Below are 19,128 nucleotides of genomic sequence, written 5' to 3'. Positions count from 1 at the left end.
CGAAGGGTATTAGAGATAGGATTGATGAGGGTAGTACTGGGCTTATCCAGGATATATTACTGAAAAGCTGGCACTGCTTGCATTTTTTCACAAATTTAATTGCATCTTGGTGGATTGTTGGCCAGTAATAACCTTGCCTTTTTATCTTGTGAGCCAGGGTCTTCGCGGATATATGATCTCCGCATATTCCTTCATGGACTTCTATCAGATAATATTCTGCCTCCGCTAGGCCAACACATTTCAGGGTGGGGGAGGAGAAGGTCTGGAGATAGAGTAATCCTTATTTAAGGAAGAACTTTTCTAACTTAGCTTTTAATCTTTGAGCCTTCCCTTTGTCTTCTGGCAGCTCCCCCCTTTCCAAGTAGTTTATGAAAGGAGTCATCCAATTCAGAGTGTTGTCTATCTCCAGGAACTCTTTAGTTTCCATTGTTGGCTTTTGCAATTCCTCGAAGTAGACGGAGAAATCGAAATCTGATGAGTTCTGGACTAGCTTTGACAAGGTATCGGCCTCCGAATTTTCTTCTCTACATATTTGTAGTACTTGGTTTTGTGGTATAGTGGATGGGTAGCTTTGTACCAAAGCCTAGTATATGGCTAGAGTTGGATCTTTCACTATATATTCACCATTTGTTTGCTTGACTACAATCTAGGAGTCGCTATAGATGTTTAGGTTTTAGAGCCTTAGGGTCCTGGCAAGCTTCAATCCTACAATTAGGGCTTCATACTCTTCCTGGTTGTTTGTTGCTGAATATCCGAAGGAGATAGCATGTGACGGCCTCAACCCCGGGGTCAGGAGTTGACGTCACTAAACACAATTACCAAAAATATAAACAACAGAATTATTATTAAAATATACTAACTTGACCCCAAACCAAGATCCGATCCAGGTTCAAGTATAATTCAGGTTCTCATTATTACAAACTCTTTATTCAATATCTAAGACACACTAACTTTATTCAGCAACTCTTCAGACCTCATGGTATGATACAAACTACCTCAGAGGAGCCAGGTCCAGTAGGGGCGGAAACACGGGTCGGTCTGACTGATTTTCTAGGCATCTGTGAAATATGCATAACAGTTTGAAAGGGTGAACATAATCGCACAGCAGTACCAAATATGAATAACAGATTAAAACAGTAATGTAACAATAATGGGAACAGAGCTGTAATCATGATATCAACATTTCATAATGATAATCAAAGCAACTGGATATCACTAATTAGCATGCTTTGTGAAAACAACATTGTAGTGTGTTGCGTAATACCAGAGTCCAATTTTAGCATGCTAATCATTTTATAAAACCGCTGTATCAATCAATCATACTTTCATATAATTCACAAATCCCAATCAGATACATAGCGGATATGTGAAGACAGCTGATCAGGCTATCAACACCAGACGGCTCTAACTGCCATCCCATTTACCTGTTCCGGAACTCAGAGACTAGCTAGGTCTCTAACCTGCTGGACTAATCAGTTTTAAAATGCGCGCAACTGAATTAGCCTCTTACGCCACCTCAATAGGCCTACTCTGGCCCCAATGTATCCCATATCTGACCGTTTTATTCAGTTTTCAAAACACTTGTACCTATCTCATTTTCAAAATCATTTAATTAACCAGCACACATATAAAATCCGTTTCGCAATTCATTTCATTTAAGACAGGTACCTTTCGAAGTTACTTTTCCCCAAAACAATTCGCAAACAGTGATTTTATAACTACAAGGGATACGTAACTTAAAACGTTTCTGTTCCATTACGAGAATAAAACATTTAGCTATTCATATGCACTGAACCATAAAAGAATGGTCAGGGGTACTTGCCTTGCAACACTTTACAAACCCTAAATAGCTTTCACGCTGACTTTGATCCTGGAATAACTCGACTGGGATCTACAATTACAGAATACCCTAATTAGTTATACCGACATCCTTAATATCCTCAAATCCTAATGACCCAAATCCGACGACCCGACTCATAACATTATTATACACATAATCATGTAATCACATCTCTCGAACATAAATAGGAGTAACACGTAACACATAATTATGTACGATTATAAATATATTTTAAGAAAATTTTGGCAGCAACTTCTTTATTTATAAGACTACCCGTCGATTATAATCGACGTCAACAATTCTCAACAATCCACAACATTATTCCGAACAACCCAACACCAATAAAAATTAATTATCTAAATCCAAACATATTTTACATAATTATTTTATTTTATTTATTTATAGAATTTAGGACTCAGAACATCGTCATCACCGTCCACCGTTGACTCACCGAAGTTCATCGTCAACGGCGGCACAATTTATTGGCGCCCGATATAATACGGGTTCCCAAATAAATCATACCGATCTATATTATTTTCTCACCACGAAATTCTTTTATTTCACAAATGATACTCATTTATTTCTCTGCAGAAAAATTAAGTAAATAAAAAGAATCAAAATCAATTTACAATAACCAATCTGCTACACGAACAGGCCCAACAAAACAATCCAAAAACCCAACTGCAAAAACAAGCTCACAAAATAAGCCCAATAGTAGAGCCCAACTGCAAGCCCAATAACCAGCCCAACCAAACACACAACCGCATCACTGCACAGGTAACACACGCGCCACCGCGCCTCACACACACACACACACACATACACACACACATACACACAGGGCACACACGTATATATATATGTATACCAACTGTATAAATCAAAGCCAAGCCAACCGGAAAACAGGGGCGGCTCACCGGAGAGATCGCCGGAAAAATAGAGAAATGGAGAAACGAAGCCCAGGGAAGCAAAGTAAAAGGAAGAAGATGGAAATCGAGGAAAGGAGCCGATCAAAAGCAAGAAACAATCAAGAGAGAGAGAACAGAGAATCGAGAGAGTTCAAGACACAGCCGAATGACCAAAGGGAAATAAGCCAAGGAAATAACAGGGCAGCCACACGTGTCCTGTTAAAACAGGATACGTGTTGGTTTATTATTAATCCAGACTTCTGAATCCCCGGAACCCAATTTATATCCCGAGATATATATTTTTAACGAACCAAGTAGTATTAAAAACACATTGAAATAAATTCCAACTAATCCAAAAAGATCCAAAATATTCCGAACTATTTAAAACATAATTTTCAAAATTTTAAAAACAATACCGAAAGCGCACTTAATACCCGCTCTTTAACAAAGAACGAAACGACGCACGGGTGAAACGATTCCCGAAAATTCCCAAAATAATTTTAAAATTCTCCGAATAAAATGAACTTAATAAAATATAAATTTCATAATTTTTAAAGATTCTCATAATTAAATATGGATTTTAGCATTTAACACACTCAGAAAATTGTTTAAAAATGAATAATTAACAAAATATTGATTTCTCAATTTTATAAAGTCCTAAAAATAATTATTGAAATTATAAAATTAGAAAACCAATTTTAAAGACAACCCAAATATTCATGGAATTAAAATTACAATAAAATCACTTTTACAAGCAAAATAAAATCATGTAACTCACTAATAAATCACAAAATTCAATTCCACATATCAACAAATCATAATTAATTAAATAATAATCAATAACCGCTGCCAAAATCAATACACATCTTTTATTTATTTACTTAAACTTTTATTACACTTCCAAATATTAGAAATAAAATAAAAATACACGAGTCGTTATATTCCTTCCCCCTTAAAAAGATTCTGTCCCCAGAATCTAATTCAACTAAACAAATGAGGATATTTATCAAGCATGTCTGACTCCAATTCCCAAGTAGACTCTTCTACTCGAGGATTTCTCCATAAAACTTTTACTATAGGAATTGACTTATTCCTAAGGACTCGTTCCTTACGGTCTAGGATCTGAACCGGTTGTTCTACATAGGACAAATCTGGTTGAAGCTCAATCGGTTCATATTCTATAACTTGATTCGAATTAGGGACATAGGGCTTCAACATAGACACGTGGAACACATTATGAATGTGCTGCCACTGTGGTGGTAACGCTATCTTATAAGCGACCTTTCCCACTTTCTTCAAAACCTCAAAGGGTTCTATGAATCTAGGACTAAGTTTACCCTTCCGACCAAATCGTACTAACCCTTTCCAAGGCGATACTTTTAGTAACACTAAAGCTCCTATCTCAAAGTCCATGTCTTTCCTATGCAAATCTGTGTATTTTCTTTGTCTATCTTGAGCTGCTTCCAATCTTTTCCGAATCAACACTATGGCATCTCTAGTCTGCTGAACCAACTCAGGGCCTAACACTTTCTTTTCTTCTACCTCATCCCAGTATAATGGTGATCTACACTTTCGTCCATACAAAGCTTCATAAGGTGGCATCCCTATACTGGCATGGTAGCTGTTATTATACGAGAACTCAATCAAAGGTAGGTGCTCGTCCCAATTACCCTTAAAATCTAGAACACAGACTCTCAACATATCCTTTATGGTCTGAATCGTCCTTTCACTTTGGCCATCCGTCTGAGGGTGATAGGCGGTGCTCATATTCAATTTCGTTCCTAGGCACTCTTGGAATTTAGTCTAGAACCTGGAATTAAATCTAGGGTCTCGATCCGACACTATAGAAACAGGAACTCCATGTTTGGTAACTATCTCATCCAAGTATAACTTTACTAGCCTTTCCAACGAATACCTCTCATTAATCGGAAGGAAATGCGCCGACTTAGTCAATCTATCAATGATTACCCAAATAGCATCATGATTTGCTCTCGTCTTTGGCAATCCCACTACAAAATCCATAGCAATGTCTTCCCATTTCCATTGGGGTATCTCCAAAGGTTGTAACAATCCACTCGGTCATTGATGCTCTGCTTTCACCATCTGACACACGTGACATTTACTTACCCAATTGGCAATATCCTTCTTCATTCCTGGCCACCAAAAATTTCTCTTCAAATCCTGGTACATCTTGGTACTACCAGGGTGGATAGAAAACCTAGAGTTATGTGCTTCCAGCAATACTTCATTCTTCAACTCTGTTACATCAGGAATCCAAACTCTGGACGAAAACCTATATAAACCTTGACTATCTTTTTGAGTACACAACTCTTCTCCTGTCAAAGTATCCAACTCTTGTTCTATAACTCCTTCTTGACATCTTCTAATCTTTTCCATCAAGGCCGGCTGGAAAGTAATTTCATATAATTGCTCTTGACTTCCGTTAGATCCTCGAACTTCAATTTCCATTCTTTCTAAGTCTCGTGCCAACTCTTCCGCAATCTTAATCATATTCAGCCTTTCCTTTCTACTCAAGGCATCAGCAACTACATTGGCTTTACCTGGGTGATAATTAATCGAACAATCATAGTCCTTAATCAACTCTAACCACCTTCTCTACCTCATGTTCAGATCTTTCTGCGTGAATATATACTTTAGGCTCTTATGGTCTGTATAAATGTCGCATTTCTCGCCATACACGTAATGATGCCATAACTTTAAAGCAAATACTATAGCCGCCAATTCAAGGTCATGAACTGGATATTTCTACTCGTGAGGCTTTAGTTTTCTGGAGGCATACGCAATCACTTTGTCATGCTGCATTAACACACATCCCAATCCTTTCAAAGAAGCATCACTATAAATTACAAAGTTTCCCGTCTCATTTGGTAATGCTAATACTGGAGCCGTCACTAATCTTTGTTTTAACTTCTGGAAACTCTCTTCACACTTTTCCGTCCAAACGAACTTTTCATTCTTCCTGGTCAACTTGGTTAGTGGGGATGCAATCTTCGAGAAATCTTTCACAAACCTTCGATAATATCCTGCTAATCCAAGAAAACTTCTTATTTCCGTTGGTGTCTTCAGTTGCTCCCATTTTGATACGGCTTCAATCTTTACCGGGTCTACTTTGATACCTTCTTTACTTATTACGTGACCAAGGAACTGTACTTCCGTCAGCCAAAACTTACACTTAGAAAACTTAGCATACAATTGCTTTTCTCTTAACTTTTGAAGGGCAATCTGCAGATGTACTGCGTGATCTTCTGGATTCTTCAAATATATGAGGATGTCATCAATAAATATAATAACAAATTTATCCAAATATTCCTTATATACCTTATTCATCAAATCCATGAAAGCTGTTGGCGCATTCGTCAATCCAAACGACATCACTAGAAACTCATAATGGCCATACCTTGTTCGAAATGCAGTTTTGGGGATATCTTCCGGCTTTATCTTCAATTGGTGGTAGCCAGATCTTAAATCAATTTTCGAGAAGTAACATGCGCCCTTAAGATGATCAAACAAATCGTCGATTCATGGTAATGGATACTTATTCTTTATTGTCAACTTATTTAACTCTCTATAATCAATGCACAATCTCATACTTCCATCCTTTTTCTTCATAAATAACACTGGAGCACCCCACGGGGAAACACTGGGTCGAATAACTCCTTTATCCAATAGTTCCTGAAGTTGCTTAGCTAATTCTTTCATTTCCATCGGGGCCATTCTGTATGGAGCCTTAGAAACTGGTTCAGCTCCAAGTACCAAATCAAGGGAAAACTCTATTTCACGATCAGGTGGCAATCCTGGTAATTCTTCTGGAAAAATGTCAGGGAATTCTCTTACTATAGGGATTTCATCCAAAATAAGGGTCTCTTTCTTCGTATCCACTACATGAGCCAAGTACGCTTCACATCCTTGTCTCAGCAATCTACTTGCTTGCATCACTGAGAGAAACTTCATATCTTGCCTCTGCCCTTGATAACTGATCCTTCTATTATCTGAGGTGTACATAACAACTCTCTTTTTCTTGCAATCAATATTTGGCCTATATCGAGACAACCAATCCATACCTAAAATAACATCAAAATCTCCCAACTCGAAGGGTATTAAGTCAACAGGGAATATATATACCCCGAAATCTCTAAGGAACAATTAGGACAAAATTGTTTTACAGGTACTTTATCTTTATTAGCCACTTCTATAATTAAGGGTTCATCTAAGTCTTCTAACATCAATTGCACTTTATTTACACAATTCACAGATATAAAAGATTTGGACGCTCCCGAATCAAATAAAATGTTAACAGGTACGGAATTTAGAGTAAGCGTACCTGCAACCACATCAGAATCATGAACTGGAGACTTCTGGATCATCTTAAAAGTCCTAGCTCTCGCAGTACTGGTTGCTGGTCGTTGGGACACACTCTTTCCAACATTACCTTGAATCACTGACTTGCAATTCCTAGCTATGTGTCCCACTTTGCCGCAACTAAAACAAGTAACTCCTTGAATCTCAGACTTACACTCCGTAGAATAGTGACCCTTCTGTCCACACTTAAAATAATTAACATTCTCTCGGCACTGCCCACTGTGCTTTTTCTCACATGTCTTACAATCAACTACTGGCTTACTCATTCTCGTCGGGGCAGAGTTAACTGATGTTGTACCAGGCTTAACTTGGGGAAAGTTCTGCCCTTTAAACTTTTTATTCTTATTTCTGCCAAACCAACGCTGGAACTTTCGACTTGCTATTCCTGATTCTGACTTTGCAGGTCCACTTTCAAATTTTCTTTTCTCCTCACCCTGCTCTTTTGCAGCTAATTTCTGATCACTTTCTATCACCAGGGCAGCCTGAACTACCGAAGTATATGTCTTGAGTTGTAAAGCTACAACTCCACTCCTTATTTCTGGCTTCAACCCTTGTTGAAACCGCTTTGCTCGTTGGGCTTCTGAACTCACATATTCCGGTGCTATACGGGCCAACTCCATAAACTTCGCTTCATATTCCGTGACACTCCTATTTCCTTGTTTCAGCTCCAAAAATTCCATCTCCATTTGACTTTGGAGACAAGCTGGAAAGTATTTTTCCAAAAACAATTCTGTGAATCTTGCCCAGGGAACTGGACCTTCTCCTTCTAGGGCTCGCGTAGATTCCCACCAATAATTTGAATCATTCCTCAGAAAATAACTAGCATAATCAGTCTTTAAATCCTCACTCACCTTAGTGAGCACAAACGCTTTTTCCATTTCCTTTAACCATATCCTGGCAGCAACAGGATCTACCTCTCCTTTAAACTCTGGGGGCTTCACTGCTTGAAAAGACTAAAAACTAACACCTTGATTTGCCCCTCTCATCTTATACTGCTGTTGGATTTGTAGTTGCTGCTGTTGGATTTCCTGTTGTTGTTGCTGTATGAGCTGTTATTGCTGTTGTTGTTGTTGCAATTGTTGTTGCTGTTGCTGGAATTGTTATTGCTGTTGGGCCAGCTGTACAGTCTGCTGACGCAACAAGTTCATCAAATCACTCATTGAAGGATCCCCAGCAGATCCGTTATTGGGCTGAGAATTTCTCTTTGGTGGCATCTCCTGAAACATAATAGTCATATATAAGAAAATGGATTGCTCCAACAGTTTATATTTATGCATCAGGAGAGCGTTGCCACTAAGACAATATTCTCATCCCCTCATTATAATTGGATCCGTCCTGAGTGAATGATTATAATCTAAAAATTCCAGTAACAGAAACAACAATAATAATAACAATAATAATAGCAACGCACAATATATAAAAACTGAACAATAAGATAAAGCAGCTAAAATACAATAACCAACAGAATCCAACCAGTACAACTGAAAATCCAACTACAAAGAACCATCCGAATACACACCAAAATTGACTGTTATAACAGCCTCGCCTACTACAACCTATCACAACATAATGTACATATACAAAGTAAACAACTACAGAACTCCTAGAAGTCAACTCTGAGCTCTGCATCCCTCTACTGCAACTCTGTCTAGCCACTACCACTGCCACCAATGGAACCTAGCTCAAACACTAGCTAGTTCACTAGGTCCTGATACTGCACAGCTCTGAACTCTGAGCTAATGAAACGGTCAACGGATCTAGCTCTCTCTACAGCCATCTGGGTCAATGCTCGCACACGGGCTCGCACCTCAGGGGAAGGGGCAGAAATACCCTGAAATGGTGCAATAGGTACCTGGTCCAACTGGGCAGCAAACTCTGGACTCTGATCTCTGATAAAGGAAATATTCACCGCCCTATGGACATGATAAGGGATCGGTGAAGAAGTACCACTAGGGGCCACAGGAGGTACCGGAGGTCTCATCATGGAAGAACTGGGACCGCAACCGGGAGGGAAATCCCTGACAGCAGACACAGACCTGCGTACCCAACGGGGACGAGGACCAGGTCTAGGGATGTCTCGAGGCACAAAAGAAGGGACTGGTGGAGGAGGCATAGGGGTCTTCTCGGTAACAGCATCAAGAGGTCTCTCAGAATCTGAGCTATCCGAATCAGAAGGATTCTCCCGAGATGGAGAGCTCGAAATCGCAATAGGCCACGGCCAACATAATAATATACAGACAAGACACAACCAGGTCAAGGCAATTCTATCAAAACATTTAATAGATGCCAGGGTAACGCCGTCGGAACCCTCGACTGACTCTAAAGGTTTGCTCCTTTATATGAGTTGCTGACTCACACTTAAAGTCTCACGTTATCACCTACTTAACACAATCCCTAACCTGAATCAGGGACTTGAACCTGTAGCTCTCTGATACCAACTGTGACGGCCTCAACCCCGGGGTCAGGAGTTGACGTCACTAAACACAATTACCAAAAATATAAACAACAGAATTATTATTAAAATATACTAACTTGACCCCAAACCAAGATCCGATCTAGGTTCAAGTATAATTCAGGTTCTCATTATTACAAACTCTTTATTCAATATCTAAGACACACTAACTTTATTCAGCAACTCTTCGAGCCTCATGGTCTGATACAAACTACCTCAGAGGAGCCAGGTCCAGTAGGGGCGGAAACACGGGTCGGTCTGACTGATCTTCTAGGCATCTGCGAAATATATACATAACAGTTTGCAAGGGTGAGCATAATCGCTCAGCAGTACCAAATATGAATAACAGATTAAAACAGTAATGTAACAATAATGGGAACAGAGCTGTAATCATGATATCAATATTTCATAATGATAATCAAAGCAACTGGATATCACTAATTAGCATGCTTTGTGAAAACAACATTGTAGTGTGTTGCGTAATACCAGAGTCCAATTTTAGCATGCTAATCATTTTATAAAACCGCTGTATCAATTAATCATGCTTTCATATAATTCACAAATCCCAATTAGATACATAGCGGATATGTGAAGACAGCTGATCAGGCTATCAACACCAGACGGCTCTAACTGCCATCCCATTTACCTGTTCCGGAACTCAGAGACTAGCTAGGTCTCTGACCTACTGGACTAATCGGTTTTATAATGCGCGCAACCGAATTAGCCTCTTACGCCACCTCAATAGGCCTACTTTGGCCCCAATGTATCCCATATCTGACCGTTTTATTCAGTTTTCAAAACACTTGTACCTATCTCATTTTCAAAATCATTTAATTAACCAGCACACATATACAATCCGTTTCGCAATTCATTTCATTTGAGACAGGTACCTTTCGAAGTTACTTTTCCCCAAAACAATTCGCAAACAGTGATTTTATAACTATAGGGGATACGTAACTTAAAACGTTTCTGTTCCATTAAGAGAATAAAACATTTAGCTATTCATATGCACTGAACCATAAAAGAATGGTCAGGGGTACTTGCCTTGCAACGCTTTACAAACCCTAAATAGCTTTCACGCTGACTTTGATCCTGGAATAACTCGACTGGGATCTACAATTACAGAATACCCTAATTAGTTATACCGATATGCTTGATATCCTCAAATCCTAATGACCCAAATCCGACAACCCGACTCATAATATTATTATACACATAATCATGTAATCACATCTCTCGAACATAAATAGGAGTAACACGTAACACATAATTATATACGATTACAAATATATTTTTAGAAAATTTTGGCAACAACTTCTTTATTTATAAGACTACCCGTCGATTATAATCGACGTCAACAATTCTCAACAATCCACAACATTATTCCGAACAACCCAACACCAATAAAAATTAATTATCTAAATCCAAACATATTTTACATAATTATTTTATTTTATTTATTTATTGAATTTAGGACTCAGAACATCGTCATCACCGTCCACCGTTGAATCACCGAAGTTCATCGTCAATGGCGGCACAATTTATTGGCGCCCGATATATACGGGTTCCCAAATAAATCATATCGATAAATATTATTTTCTCGCCACGAAATTCTTTTATTTCACAAATGATACTCATTTATTTCTTTGCAGAAAAATTAAGTAAATAAAAAGAATCAAAATCAATTTACAATAACCAATCTGCTACACGAACAGGCCCAAACAAAACAATCCAAAAACCCAACTGCAAAAACAAGCTCACAAAATAAGCCCAATAGTAGAGCCAAACTGCACGCCCAATAACCAGCCCAACCAAACACACAACCGCATCACTGCACAGGTAACACACGCGCCACCGCGCCTCACACACACACACACATACACACACACATACACACAGGGCACACACGTATATATATATGTACACCAACTGTATGAATCAAAGCCAATCCAACCGGAAAACAGGTGCGGCTCACCGGAGAGATCACCGGAAAAACAGAGAAATGGAGAAACGAAGCCCAGGGAAGCAAAGTAAAAGGAAGAAGATGGAAATCGAGGAAAGGAGCCGAGCAAAAGCAAGAAACAATCGAGAGAGAGAACAGAGAATCGAGAGAGTTCAAGACACAGCCGAATGACCAAAGGGAAATAAGCCAAGGAAATAACAGGGAAGCCACACGTGTCCTGTTAAAACAGGATACGTGTTGGTTTATTATTAATCCAGACTTCTGAATCCCCGGAACCCAATTTATATCCCGACATATATATTTTTAACGAACCAAGTAGTATTAAAAACACATTGAAATAAATTCCAACTAATCCAAAAAGATCTGAAATATTCCGAACTAATTAAAACATAATTTTCAAAATTTTAAAGACAATTCCGAAAGTGCACTTTATACCCGCTCTTTAACAAACAACGAAACGATGCGCGGGTGAAACGATTCCCGAAAATTCCCAAAATAATTTTAAAATTCTCAGAATAATACGAACTTAATAAAATATAAATTTCATAATTTTTAAAGATTCCTATAATTAAAATGGATTTTAGCATTTAACACACTCAGAAAATTATTTAAAAATGAATAATTAATAAAATATTGATTTCTCAGTTTTATAAAGTCCTAAAAATAATTATTGAAATTATAAAATTAGAAAACCAATTTTAAAGACAACCCAAATATTCATGGAATTAAAATTACAATAAAATTACTTTTACAAGCAAAATAAAATCATGTAACTCGCTAATAAATCACACAATTCAATTCCACATATCAACAAATCATAATTAATTAAATAACAATCAATAACTGCTGCCAAAATCAATACACATCTTTTATTTATTTACTTAAACTTTTATTATACTTCCAAATATTAGAAATAAAATAAAAATACACGAGTCGTTATATAGCAGTTTGAATTGTAAAACCATCTGGGCTATTTTGGATGACCCCTACTCCTGACCTTTCGTTTATTGAAGATCCGTCAACCTTGAGAGCCCAGGCTCCCGGGTTATGATCATGGCTGCTCTCTGGGTCAATGCTCATGGACCTAGGATCATCTTCCGGAAAGTTGCATTCTAAGATAAAATCAGCAAGTGTCTGGGCTTCAATAGCTGTTCTTGGAATGAAACTCAAGTTGAATTGGCTTAGCTCTACTGCCTAATTTACAAGTCTTCCGGAGACATTTGGTTTGTGTATTATCTTCCTTAAGGTTTGAATAGTCATAACCCAGATCTCCCTTCCTTGGAAGTAATGTCTGAGCTTTTTGGATGCCGTGACTAAGGCAAATGCGAACTTTTCCAATCTTGGATACCCGGTCTCGGGGTATTTTAGTACCTGGCTAACATAATAAACTGGTTGTTATTTTCCATTCTCTTCCCGGATTAGTGCTGCTCCAATATCCAGGATCCCTGCTGACAAGTAGATGAATATGGGCTCCCCGGGTTGGGCTTTGTTAAGATTGGTGGCTGAGAGAGATATCTTTTGATTTCTTCAAATACGCTTTTGCATTCTGGCTTCCAATTAACTTCTTTCTTGTTGTTTTCTCCTTTCAATAGATCAAATAAAGGTAAACATCTTTCAGCGAGCTTTGAGACAAATCTTCTAAGTGTTGCTAGCGACCCTGCTAGCTTCTGTACATCCTTCTGGGTCCTAGGAGGCTTCATTTCCTGGATTACCTTTATCTTTTCTGGGTTGGCTTCAATTCCCCGGTTGCTTATCATGAACCCTAAGAATTTTCCTACACCCACTCCAATGTGCATTTTTTCGGATTCAGCTTTAGTGAGTGATTCCTTAAGTTGTCAAAACATTCTCTTAGATCTTTGATGTGACCCGGGATGCTTGTGGACTTTGCAATCATATCATCAACACTCAACATAGGATTCTAAGTTTCTTCCAAGCTGGGTCTTGAAAATCTTATTCATTGCTCTCTGGTAGGTTGAGCCTGCATTCGTTAATCCGAAAGGTACCATGATATATGTATAGACTGTTCTGTGGGTGATGAATGTTGTCTTTTGGATGTCTTTCGGATTCATCTTAATTTAGTTGTAACCTGAGAAGGCGTCCATAAAACTTATCATGACATGCCCGATGTTGCATCTATCAGTTGATCAATATTTGGCAGGGGGTAAGGATCCTTTCAGCATGCATTATTCAAGTCAGTGTAGTCAACACACATTCTCCATTTCCCGTTTTCCTTCTTTACCATAACCACATTAGCAAGCCATTTCGGGTATTTAACTTCGCATATGATTCCAGCTTTGAGTAATTTCTCAACCTCTTCATCTATTGCTTTCTGTCTCTCTGGTGCAAAATTTATTCTCTTTTGCTTAACAGGTTTTAATATTTGGGATGACATCCAAGCTATGCATTGCTATCGATTCATGTAGCCCATGTATGTCTCTTGGGCTCCAGGAAAATATATCAGCGTATCTTTGGAGCAATGACACCAGCTCCTCTCTGAAAATAGTTCCAAGCCCAGATCTTATCTTTACGTTCTTAGAAGGATTGTTCTCATCGATTAGAATTGTTTCTTTTTTTACTGTAGCCTCGACTTTTGATTGATCCTGGTTTGATACTAATTGTTGGATCTGGGCTTCCGTATTCTTTTTCATGTAGATTTATCCCAGAGCTGTCGTCTTTTCTTGGTAGCTTTCCCTTACTTGGTTATCCTGTGGCCTTCCTGGTAGCTTTTCGAAGAACTGTGGCCTTCCTCTTGTTATCCTGGTGAGTTTCTGCCATGACCAGGGCCTAGCTATAACATCTTTTTGTGGCTTTGTAGTCTCCTTTAACTTCTCATGTCCCCGTTGGAGTTGGGAATTTTATTTTCAGGTGAGATATAGAGGTGATTGCTTGGATCCTGGTTAGAGCTGAGGGACCAATTATTCCATTGTAGGATGAGGGAGTGTTGATCACATAGAATTTTATCACATGGGTTACTGGGTTTGGAATTAATCCAAAAATGACTGGTAGGTATAGGGTTCCTCGGATCGGGACCAAATTATTCCCGAATCCGTAGAGGGGGGTCCTCCCGGCACTCATTCGAGCGGACACTCCCTAGTTTCATTCGATCCAAAGTTTGCTTGAAGAGGATGTCAACCGAAGAGCCATTGTCTATCAGCATCTTCCTTACCTCATTGTCAAAAATATCAAGTGTTACTACCAAGGCTTCGTTGTGATTGGGATTGACTCCTTCATAATCCTTACTGCTTAAAGAAATTACCATCTCCTGGAAGGATTGGATAGATAATACTTCATCCCCGGAGTCCAGACTGCGGGGAGGTGAGTGGGAGCCTCCTAGGACTACGTTCACTATATTCTTTCCTTTCCTTTTTCTTTCTTATTTCTAATTGGTATCCCGGGATACATAGTGGTTTAGGTTCCCCTTTTTGACTTGTTCTTTAATGAAGTATTTGAGAGATAGGCAATTCTCTGTTTTGTGGTCATGCATTTCATGATAATCGCATTGTCTATTGTAAGGCCGACTCTCGGGGGGAGTCTACATGGGCTTTGGGGGGTAGTACAATGGCTTGTCTTTGATCTCTTTTAGTATTTCCTCCCTGGTCCCGTTTAGTGGGATCCAATCTGGCAACCGCCTAGGCTCCCTGGCTTGCCTAGTTGGTCCCGGGTTGCTTTTAGATTCTGTCTTAGGACCAAGACTCTGAAATATTGGAGTATTCTATACCAGATGGTTCTTCTGGGTTTGTTGGCTTTTCTTGAACTTTTTATCCTGATGGTAACCCCCTTTCGGTCGGTCATCAGAGCTCTTATTTCTGGATGCCCCGTTCCAGGTCATCCTCATTGCCTGGAGCACATCTGTTTCATTGATAAATCTGGCTGTCATAGAATAGGAAGCATCCAGCCTCTCTAGTTCCTTGTTAATCAACTCTATAATATAACTTTCGTTGTGTTATGTGGCTTAAAAAAACGAAACTGGGCTCACACAAACGTGGCCTAAAATAACGAGCACACACAAACGTGACAAAAATAAACAACATTAATAGTTACGAGAGGGTATGGTTGCTTGTGTTCTTACAGGTTAGAGAAATGGACTCTTTTAAGAGTTTGTTGATGGAGGTGAATCCAGGGGCACCGTGACCCAAGGATAGAGCGCCCCTCATTCTAGCGCCAAATGATAACTCCGGTGAGCGGGGTGGCACCTTCTGACGCCGTGCCTGGACCTTCTTGCGATGGATGAGGTGCAAAACAACACCAGAGGGGGGTTTGAGCCTCGTGGCATCTCTGGTGTGAGAGTAAGAACTCGCTTGGGGAAGAGGGTTAAAATAGATAGGAAAGGAAGATGGATGTGTGTGTATATTGGTGTACAAAAGAGAGTGTGTGTAAATGTGTCTAACCCCTAAAACCTTACTCTTTAGGGTATTTATAGCCCACAAGTAGGGTTTAGGGGTTGGTACCTTCAGATTAGGGTCGTTCGTTATTGGAGGCGGAGGACGCCTGGTTTGGACGGATCGCATACACGTGTCTAGGTAAGGACCACCTTTAGGACGCACCAAAGGTATGCTGACACACGTCATGCTTGTCTCAAGTGTTAGTTATTGATAGTTGTCCCCGTCACGTTTCTATGTGCCCTTTCTTGGAGGATTGTGGGGTATGTCTGTGCTTGGGGGGACCCCCCTCGAGCCTGCTCTAGCTGGGTTGGATCCTATCTGGGAGGTGATCCTGGTCCTGAGTTGACCCTGAGCCTGGGTCTCTCCACTTGGCTGTTTGGTGGGGGGTCTTGGTCTTCCAACCGAGCATGTCTCATCCTAGACCTGGTATGGGATCTAGCCAGATTGTTTATACCCTATCATGTCCAATATGGGGATACGTGTGTCCGAGATTGCTTATACCCTATCATGTCCAATATGGGGATACATGTGTCCGAGTATCCGGGAACTCGACATATGATCCAAGTGTCGTTGCTTCTTAGAGTTTAATTGGGTTAAACAAGGTTTCGTTATTTATCACAAGACGATCCGCTAATATTGTTGTTCATTTCATACCTAAGGAGTTATATTCTTTTTCAGGTTGTGTAATCGATAAGAAAAATGTTCCCGTTGATTTTAATAATATTTTTTTTGACTGATTTATCTTAATATAAGCTTATTCTTTATATAAAAAAAGTCCAAGATGGAGAAGGTGGCCCAAAATGACCACTGGACACGGGATCTCTTGTGCCGCACATGCTATTACATAAGACCCGTCGTAACATAGTAATACGGAAGAGCCATCGCCGCCTTACACTGATAAGGCACAACCAACACCATAATAGGTTATGTTTAAAACCAGAATCAAACTGCAAGACATGTATTTTCAAGAGAATGATATCCATGGTCGACAATCAGTGTTTATTTCCGGAAAGAGATAAATCAATTTCAAACCTTCTATTTTATGAAGTGTGAGTTTATGATGATTATGATGAAATAAATGACGTGACAATTGTTGAGAAGATGAAAATTGAATGTAAAAAGATGGCCGGCATATGGGAGAGGTATGGAAGCATTTCCCTGTTTAACCTTATTTTCTGTTCACTTTCCCAAACTAACCTATTTTGTTCAATTCTTCCCAAAATGACCTACTTTTTTTAACTCTTCCCAAACTAACCTACTTTTTATATTTTCTAACTTTTAGTTATAATTATAAATTATACTGAAAGGAATATGTCCTAAGTCCAATCAGGTATTAGGATTTAGGAATAACTCTTTATGTAATCTGTTTTGATTTCATTGATATTAATAAAAGACTTGTTTTGTTTTTATTACGGGCTCTATCTATTTAAGTATTTAAATAAGATATACCATAGTTTAGAGTAAAGCTTTTTATGGATTATGATGAGATCATAATAGTGAGACCTAAAAAGATGATAACTCTAAACTTAAATAGTTCCTGATCATAGGATTACTAACTGGTAATTAATAATCCGCAAAGATCGGTACATACTATGCTTGCTTCATTATGAAGGATGTCTGTTCTCATAGACATTTGTGTGGTGACACTATAGCTAGTATGTAGGTGCTTATTATAGAATAAGTTCACTGAACATGACTCGCACAGCTGAACAACTGATGGAGTTCACTCACGTGTCAGCAATTGTACACATAGTGATAGTTGTACAAGTATCCTTAGACTTGAGGTCATCATAGTCATCTTGTGTACACTGAACTATGCTTTGGTTTAGTTCTTAGTCTCCAATTGTTCACATAGTGATAGTTGTACAAGTATCCTTATTAATGAGAATAATAAATAGGATAATAATAATAATATTTATGGGAAAATTTCAGCTGAAAATTTTGCCTATAAATACACTATTATAGACCCTAATTTTATTCGAACCCACATCAAACCCGAAAACCCAAAAAGTTTGGAAAACCCAATTCTCTCCACCTCCTTCCTCCTCCTTAACATCGTTTTCTTGGTGGATACCGGTGGACTGCTTCACACTTGAGGAGCAACTGCTAAGGATCTCTGATCGTTGTCTCTGAATTATTTTAAAAGGTTAGATTCGATCCCTCGAATTTTTATTCACGATTTATATGCTTTTATTTGGATTTTGTATGTGTAAAAGTGATTTACCATGACCCCGCTGCGTTTAAAATCCAACATATACATTATTATTAAATTATATATATGCTGAATTAATTTTTTAATATAACATTTTCAATAAAAAATAAAAAATATTAAAATACAGTAATTCATTAATACTTGGTTAAATATAATGCATATTTTAATTTTTTTCTATTTTGTTTCACATATTTCTTGTTTCAGCAATTAAAAACAAACTTGATTGGACAACCACACTACATTATTGATATCAGATATGATCAAATATGAAATCTGGACAACCAATAAAAATGAAAATATTGAGATAATGTTTTATCTTTAAAATTTAATAAAATATCTAAAAGTTGTGGTTGATATCAATGTAATCTTGACAACCAATCAAAACACAAAATAAAATTACTCTTATCCTATCTCTAAAATGCCTATATATACAAACCAATCTACAACAAATAAATCATAGAAAAACAAAGCAAATTAATTTGCAGATGGATAATGAGAGTTTTCTAGATATGATGGAAAGAGTAAATGTAGTATTCAATTTAAGTGAAACTGATCATTTAATCTCTCCACACGAGTCCGAAAGTGATGAAACTGATGGTGAAGATGGAGACAATCCCAATTCAGATTCAGCAAGTTCTGATGGTGAAGAAGGAGACAATCCAAGCGCAGCAGTCGGAACACGGGTACCTACTGCCCCATGGTTTACCAAACTACCTGCTGAGCATACTTGTCTTTTAAGGACAAAGACCTTAGTTCGAGTGCTGAAGAATGGCTACGAGACATTCCACTAGAGATGTGGACTATGTCTCATGATGGAGGATATCGATATGGTCGAGCAACAACAAATATGGTTGAAACATATAATGGTCAATTACGATCCGCTCGTCATCTCCCAGTCACTTCAATGGTTGAGTACATATATTATCGGAGTGTCAAACTTGTTGCTGAAAGACAAACTCAAACACTGAACGATCTTCAAAATGGTCATGTA

This window comes from Apium graveolens, chromosome 5 (genome assembly GCF_009905375.1).
Source record: "Apium graveolens cultivar Ventura chromosome 5, ASM990537v1, whole genome shotgun sequence".
NCBI lineage: Eukaryota > Viridiplantae > Streptophyta > Magnoliopsida > Apiales > Apiaceae > Apium > Apium graveolens.
This window is presented reverse-complemented; position numbering follows the sequence as displayed.